Source organism: Morone saxatilis, unplaced genomic scaffold, assembly GCF_004916995.1.
Source record: "Morone saxatilis isolate NCDOM2014 unplaced genomic scaffold, NCSU_SB_2.0 Contig11, whole genome shotgun sequence".
Classification (NCBI taxonomy): Eukaryota; Metazoa; Chordata; class Actinopteri; family Moronidae; genus Morone; species Morone saxatilis.
Window position 1 is genome coordinate 27,975,070 of NW_023339663.1, and position 9,022 is coordinate 27,984,091.

Below are 9,022 nucleotides of genomic sequence, written 5' to 3' on the forward strand. Positions count from 1 at the left end.
ACACACACACACACACACCGTAATCAACATTAACCCTCCAAATTACCCATAATGTCATCTCTTAGGTTCATTAGCTGAAACATTTAGGGCATTGGTTCAGCGGCAAAACGTACAAAAGTCCTTGATCATCTTACTAGAATGAAACCCATTTCTGCCGTCTCTAGGAAGCACATCTCACATCATCAAAACATCTAAGTCTTATATTTTTGTCTGCAGCATATAATTCTAAAAAAGGAGGAGTTTCTGGGTGTTGTTTGTTTTCACAGTATTTTCAAATAATTTTTTTCAGATTTAGAAAGTAGGGGAGATAGTCAGGTAGACTTTAATACAATCCTCAGTCAAAAGTTAGACAGATCAGACATTGCAGGTACTCATCTGGCCCTAATCTGATGTTAGTACTTGGAATATCTAGGTTTTAGTAATCGTTGAGATCAAAGAACCCATTAATCAAAGAATCGTCCTACTACTCACCCTTGACAAAAAGTTACTTATGTATTTCTTAGTTTAACTATTTCTTAGTTAGTAATGCTATTATATCCCAAATAAAAAACTCTATTCACATTTTTATCTCAAACCATGGCCAAGTCAGCATTAATATAGTGCATTAAACACCCCCAAGACCCCTCTATACCTCACTTCTAGCAGCAAAATATTTCAACAATTTCCTTCCTAGAGAGTGGACATCCTTCACTGAATTGAACAACTCTCCAGGAATAGCAATATCAATACTTTAGGAAACAGCAAAAGCAGGGGACATATCATTTCATATTCTATAAGATAAAGAATGATCAAGAAATACAACAATATTTTGAACAAATTGAAACTATATTCCCAACATTCCCACTCCACTAATGCACAAAACTTTAAAAAAAAATTAGAAACACAAAATGAATTCTCAGCTCAAGAATATCATACATCAGTGGACCCAATTTCTTATGCAAAGAATGAGCCTGGATTATTTTGAATAACAAAAACACTGGTAAATTCAGTCAATTCTGCTATAGACCTATAAGCCTGATTAATTGTGGTTTAAAGTAAAAGTAATTAGTAAAGCACTCAACAGATTAAAATCAGTCATTAATCCACCCAGATCAAAAAGATTTTATAAAGGGCAGACATTCATCCACCAACATTTGCCGTCTATTCAACCTCATCTCTTTATCCCAGAGATGCCACCTCAGCACCATAATTGCATCACTGGAAGCAGAAAAGGCCTTTGATAAAGTCAACTGGACATTTATTTTCATTGCCCTTAAGGAATTTGTTTTTGGAGAGTTGTTAATTTAGTGGATCAAAACTCTCTAGAACTCACCGTCTGCATCAGTTATCACACCTCTCAACATTTCACACTGCAGCGGGACACAAGACAGGGAAGTCCATATGTTCTTGTTTGCCATTTTCCTTGAACCTCCTACCATTTGATAAAACATTTGGATTTCAGGTATACAAAAAGGTCACCACAAAATTTGATGATATGTAGGCTCTTCCAGAACTACATTAATATCAAGAACTATCAATATCAGATCTCCGGTTCCAGACAGTCAATAAAAATATGTGAGTGTTGAAAAAAACCCATGCATTGCCCTACATGTTGAAGTCAATTTACCCCAATCTGGCAAATAGAGAGAAATATAGAAATAACCTCTCAGCATCCCCGTGGCAACTTCTATTATCTGAATACATTTTAACAAAAAGACTAAAAGTATTAAAAAATAACCAATGTAATAATTAATATATTTACTTTGAAATTCAGTTATTACACTAATTTAAATCACTGCATGATATAATCATCTTGTTTGGTTTGCAAAACTATTTTTCCCCCATTGCTTGCATAGAATGGAAGTAAACGGGAAGCTTAAAGTTGACAGCAACAATATGATTCGCTCAGAGATTGGTTTAACTGAAGTTAAAGAGTTTAAGAGTGAACACCCTCAGTCAGCTGATTGAGTTGAAAGCCAGAACAGGTAGGGAGAAACAGAAAGAGAAAGAATAAAAATAAATGTCGGAACTTCAGCTAAGCCTCATTTTAACACTGCTAGCACTTTTGCTGACTTATAGTTATTTTTGGGGAACAATCCATGCATGTATATGACATTGATAGTGGAGGGATGACGGTGGATAACTCTAAATGAGAGAAAAGCTAGAGGGGCAAGGACATGCAGCAGAGGATCCCGGTCAAATGCCAGGCTCCTCAACCCCTACGCCACCACGATGCCCCTCCAACAGAAACCTGAAAACTAACTAACCTTAGTACTAAAAATATTTTGGCTGTGTAATTGAAGAACTGACTTACAAAAGGGTTTCAGTGAAGAAAAATAAAAGCTACTAAAATATATTGCTAAATTGCTGCTGTATTTGCTGCTATACAGTACAGTTATCCGGCTTTCTATTTCTATGTATTAAGTAATGATTCATTCCATTTTAGTTGAGAGGAATCCACAGAAACCATATCCCTCCGTACTACTTATTTCTTATCACGTGTGAACTTATGGGTGGTGTATCTCCAGGTGGGCTGGTCTGAGTCAAAAGTCCAGGGGTGATTTTTATACCCAGTCCATCCCTGACTCTTTTTACACAGGCACTGTAGACTGTCACACTTCGACCGTGCTTTTAATTCCAGATAGTTCTTTTTATCTGTGTGTCAATTTATTCTGCAAAATGACTGATAGCTTTTCTAGGCTTTGGTTTGGTGCCTGAGTGAAGGAAATCTCAGTGGCTGTAATTTGTTCCCTTTAGATGTGTTTGTTTTGTCGCTGACAGTATTGCTGAAATGGAACTGTCAGCTAGAAGACAGACTTTGAACATGAAGGCTTTCATTTTAACAATGGCAGTAGTTTATGTTCAACAATGTGAGTTCGCTAACTTGACTGATATGTTTATTGGCTCTCTCTGTCTTCTTATGCTCTTGTTTCATGTGATGATCACACATTTTGTTTTCATTATACCTTTACACAAAATAGATTTTATTGATTTTTATAACAATGACATTTCAATTAATTTCTTAAGCAGATACAAGCATGGCCTGCTCGCTATGCTGGACGTCGTTTCATAGTTTCACAGCCTCCTGCACACACCAACAGACACACATACTCCACCCCCATCCCTATCCACTATTAAAACCAGTCATTTGACACAAGATGGACGTGGTGGACAGGCAGAGCCCAGGGGACACAACCGGGGTTGAATATGAGGCGTCCGTTACTGGGAGGGCCATTTACATTTCTCTCTGCGCGTTTTCACTGACAGCGACACAATTTCCTGTTCCGTCTGGCGAGCTTTTGACTGCGAGCCAGGGACTGAAATGTAATCTTTGGGGCTTACAGCGCGCTCGGCCTCCCCAGAGTATTTCCCGACCAAAACCTTGAACTCTGCTCGCGAAATTTTTATTCCAGGGCCCCGGTGTTTTTTAGCCTGAGAAACAATGGAGCACTCTAAAACAGACTGACTGCCATAAGATTACTCCACTAGCCCCAGGCTGGATTATGCACACACACACACACACACACATACACACACACTAAAAACCTACGGTAGAAGTATTCAGATTACAAGCCACTCCTGTCTGACCATCGTCTTGCCAGCCTTTTTTTCTTGAGTGTTTCCACATTTGTATAAGTTTTAATATATTTCCAGTCATGCATGCGCTGGAAGATTGAAGGAGAGAGAGAGAGAGAGAGAGAGGTATTATGTGTCTAGGAGTCTCTAGCATGACCTGGAATGTGGCTGGGGAACACTGTGTTTGAGGTCATGTTGATTTCTCAGGAGAAAGGCTCTCTATTGGTTTATAGTAACAAGGAAACATGGTCTCTCTCTGCTGCCATTTTGATTTATGTTTAGACACCAGATCACATTGCCAGACAACCTCACACGTTATGACACTGTGCACACGATGCACTTACTGCTGGGCTTGTTTGTGACAGTGAGTGGCACAATTTAAATAGATATGCGCCTTATCTATCCTCCTTACACGTTGTAAATTGTAAATTGTAGTATTTCTGTCAGTGGAAACTGTAGGTTGTTTATTGGGAATATTATTCTCATATTGTATTAAAGGGCCTGTTCAGCCAAATAACAACAACAACAAAGACACAAACATAATTTCTCACTTACTTATTATTACCTATGCAGATAGGCCTAGATTTGTTTTTATTTGTCCAGGTTTTGAGACAGCCATCTCTGACATTTATGCTACTGAAACAATGGAAGTTATTGGAAAGTCACTTGTGGTGCTCAAAACTTTGAAAAAAAAAACTTCTCAGCAGACTCACCAGAAACAATGGCTAACTTCAAAAGTCTGAATTTCATACTTGTGGACTACAGTTAAATCAGGACTGCTGGGGGCTGTCCAAATGCACAGTTCATTTAGTCCACAAGGGCTATCTGCAGTGTTGACAACTGTATTTTTATGACGATGATGAGTTGTCATGGCGGAGCAGACTTGTGTCCTGGCAGGAGTCGGACACATGTTCACCAAACTTTCAACATTGTTTCCATCCCCACTCACTAAATCAGCTAAGATAAGCCATGATCCCATCCGTACCACCACCACCAAACTAGGGTTAAAATTGAAGAACTCATGTTAGGGCTATTGATTTTCTTTGTCTGCTGCTGTAGCATCAATCAGTTAACGGCAAGAAAACACAACAACCACTCACACCAACTAACCCCTTAAACCGCTATCCTATGAGATGGTCGAGCAATGTCGCCTTCATATAAACAGACCAATCTTCACAAACAGACTGAAAGCGGCTTGCTTACCTGTTGACAACCCTCGTTCTTCCCAGCAATGTGCAGCTGAACCCGCAGGCTGTTAACATGCATGATCTGCAGCCTCAAACTGGAATACTCAAACAAGGTAAAATCAGTTCACAGCAATGTTTAATTGCTCTATCTAACAAGCGTGGATGCCGAAACTTGGCCATTACCAAACACTTCAACATTGGTTTCGGTTAGGACACTTAAAAAACTGCTTACAATCTAAAATCTGAACCTTTTATGTCTTTCTGAAACATGACTGAGCAAATCCTTATCTGTAGTTCCATTCACAAAGTCAGGCTACAATGTTTTAAGAAAAGACATATGAAGGGGTGGTGGACTGCTGATGTAGAGAGAAATGCAAAAAAACTGATTTGACATGTACTACTAAAATTGTATGTATTGCCATAACTATCAACTTGTCCCAGCAAATGTCATTTAATGTGATGGTGTGTACATTTCAAAAAATATACTTGATCAACTACATTGGATGAACTAGACCAAATTGTTTGGCGAGATGTTTTAATCACACATGACTTGCTGACACTGTTGAACTGACACTGTTGAACTGTTGGCTAGCTAAAGTAACAAAATACTCTCTTGAGTGGATAACGTCAGGGAATTCATCTGGACTGCTGGTGTTGATCTGGCTGGTCAATTGGCTGGCTTGCCATTTACAACTGTTAAGTTACCCTAAGCTAACTGGCTTTGGCTTTGGTTACTTTGTGGTGTTGGCTGATGGGGTGATTTGTACGGCAATCTAGTTAGTATCATGGAGCTAGTGATCCAAATATAACAGAAACATTACAGATAGAATGTTATTTTAAACATGATTGCAATGTAGTTTCCAGCATTCAGTGTTCATTTCAGTGGTTAGTCTTGTGTATGTTCACTTTTGGCAGATGCCCAGGCTGATGCTCATTCGTGCCTACGGACTGTGTATGGAGTGCAAGAAACAGGATGCCGACTACAGTTAACTTCCAGCTACCAGTGCATTGTTACCTGTTTTCTGATAGTTAGGTAACGCTTAAGGTATACACATTCACCATAAACTAGTTGCTTATTAGTGTGCATATTAGTAACATATTGGCTCTTTATTAGTCATTAATAAAGTACATATCAATGCCTTATTCTGCATGACCATATACTACAAGGCCATTACCTAAGTTTTCCCTCAACAACCTCCTAACTACTACTTGTCAATAGTAAGTAAAGTTGTTGTACATGAATTATGATTTTAGATGCTTTGCTCAGTATGGGCCTTACAAGCTGATAGAATGACAAGAATACTCAATAATATAAATAATACTATCAATAATAATACTATGTGCACAAATTCAAAACTTGTTTTAAAAATGTAAGAACAGTAAAACAGAGCTGTGATGGCATAGCTGCGTCCTACTAGATGGTTTTACGATAGTGTGACCTTTGTTAGGCTCTGGAAGATGCATACCCCTTCCTATGCTCGCTGGCTCTGTGTTATAAGGACATATTAAATCTAGATAGAGCCGCTGTATTAAGTAGGGAGACTGTCTCATGCTACGTGTAGATAACCTTGTGTTATTAGCTCCCTGATGGCCAATCAATACCGCACTTCCTAGCTGCTGAGGATGAACCAAGTCCCTCACCTAGATAATCATCTCTCACTGTCTGACGGCGAATAATTGGTAGCCTCTCAATCCCAGCTTGCTTGACAAGGGTGGTTTGCATATTAAGAACACTGCGCTAACAGTCTATCATTCTAAACAGAGAAAATAAACATGCATATACATAATATTTTGAGATAATTGAGCTGGGATGCATCACCAAACCCCAAGGAACAAAAATAGCTTGATAAAGAGAAGCTGGGGATGGGCTTTGCTTAAAGTGTATTGTTGATCACTGCTGTAATGCTATGCATAGTGAGGGAAGGATGGTGTTTATGACTATGTCGGAAAAAGAACTGCAGCAGAGAGTTTAGTCCCTGATGGCCATCTCTCTGTGGAGTGGAGACATCATCTTCCCACTGAGCGGCGGGTCCCTGGTGGACAGAATTGACATGGATGATGAGGATGGTGATGATGTTTAAACGAAAAACTCCCTGTCCATCTGTCCACATCACTTCTGCTGCCTCTCATGCTGCTGCTCTTTCTCATTCTCCATTTTCTCCCCCCCCCCCATATAAGCACGCTCAAAGGCTATTTTTCTTCCTCTTCCTCCAAAGAACTCTGTAGCACATTTGTACACAGCTGCGTTTGTTTATCCATCCTATTTCTTCTTATAATGCCAGATATTTAAACAAGTGAAGTGGTCTTAATGTCATTTCTTGCAAGTGCCTTCAAAGATGTCTTATTTCACACAAAAAATGTGGCTCCCTTTAGAATCCCCAGTGAGGTTTCTTTAAAGAATTCTAATTATAGAGTTCAATGAGGAGCTCATCAATGAGGCTTCCATTAAAAAGCATTCAGTAATTATAGGAGATCCTAAATGACACCATACAGTTATAAAATGTAGTCCACAAAACAAAGTTATATGGGACTTTCTTTTTGTAGGACAGGCATTCCAAATGTTTATACTTTTATTTCAAATTCTCAATCATTAGCTTCTTTAAGAACCCTTCATAAAGGGCATCAACTATGATTAATTTACAACTGGACAACCTGTGTTTATTTCCCTAAACTTGGCCTTTTTGATGTTTTGTTCTCAGGTTGCTGTCTCTCACAACCTTTACTCTTGAAATGCTTTGCACTGTATGAGTTAAGGTTAGGTTAAGGAAGCTCTCCCTTTGTTTTTGTGCAACCTTAAAATGTGGAAAAATAAAAATTATGGAAATAAGTCAGCAAAAGCATCTGCCGAATTAAGCTTTTCAGTTTACACTGCATTTTTAGCTCCCAGGATTACACAAATAGACAAGTAAGAAACAAAAACATGAATGTGCGTGTTCAGTCATAGTTTTCAAACTGTGAAGGACTCCAAAGTAACCCAACAATGGCACTGACCTCTTTTGTCTAGACTGGAGTTTCTTAAGGTCACTTGGTCATCCTCTGTGGAATCAGACGTTGGCTGGCAGGGTAAACTTTAGATATAGCTGTCATCTCTCTGTCTCGGCCTCCCATGGTGGTACTGAGGGCATGTGTGTTTGTGCCAGTCTTACAAGGGCAACATCAAGCCACAATGTGAGTGTCAAAGTAAGAGAAGGGCTGCTCCGATATCAAAACATATGGAGATCACTGCCAGAAGTGGAAGGATGGAAGCTGGATGTTGTGGAAGCTGACAGCCAGCAGAGTGCCCACCCACAGGGGCTGCTGTTCCTGGGGCATGGCTGCGGCCAGGCGCCAGGGGAGCTCCAGGGAAGTTTCAGACTTAGAGGGGTGTGGGGGTGGATGCTGTCATTGCTGGATCAGTGGAAGAGGCGGACACCATGGACCCAGGTTCAGTACACAACACTCAAGGGACAGTTCAAGTGGAGCACAGAAGCTGGGGCTGCTAACCTCTGCAATAAAGCACAAACGCTCTACGTCACTGTCACACAAATATCCTCATACAGATAAATGCATGCACAAAAACATATACAATAAATGCATACACTTTTAACCATTTTGTGTGTGTGTGTGCACACAGTACACAAATGTTTAAAAAAGCAACAATAGCTAGTCTTTTAATAGTTAATAGTAATATTTATGCTCTTACAATGAAGATATAGGTTAAAAAAAAGGTTTGTGTATTTTCAATTGACTAACTTTTTTTTCTTGCCTTATGTTGCATAAGAAGACTGCTCACCTGTAAGTCCATGTTTTACATATATTCTTTCTGTAACAAATGTTATAAATGCCTGAGTGACTGAAGAGTTCTGATTACCTATGATAACTATCAAGGACTGTGAGACACATTACCACAGTCTTGGATCAGGACTAGAGATCCCAGTGCCAAATTATTAGTAAACCACTATGGGTACTCGTTCCTCATTCTTACATGCATTACACACACACACACACACACACACACACACACACACACACAGTGGCGGACTGTTTGAGGGGCAAGGGCAAAAGAACAAAACCATCGCACTGAAAGTTGGTCTGGTAAGTCTGGTTATGGTAAAACAACTTAGTTGCACCAGGGCTGAGTCCTTGCTGCAGCGGCCATGGGTTCCAATCCAACCTGGGGCCCTTTGCTTTGTGTCATCCCCTCTCTCTCCCCTTAGTCTTGGTTAGGGTTAGCACTGTTGGGCTCTACGACGTAGGGTGTTAGAGTGGTCTAACTGTAATAGTTTAATCAATTAATGGTT

General features: G+C 39.6%; 1 long non-coding RNA gene across 2 annotated transcripts in view; it reads left to right on the top strand.

Annotated features, from left to right (window-relative positions):
• Positions 1 to 9,022, top strand: part of LOC118320972 — a 76,568-nt gene that overhangs the window by 1,105 nt on the left and 66,441 nt on the right. The window lies entirely within an intron of this gene.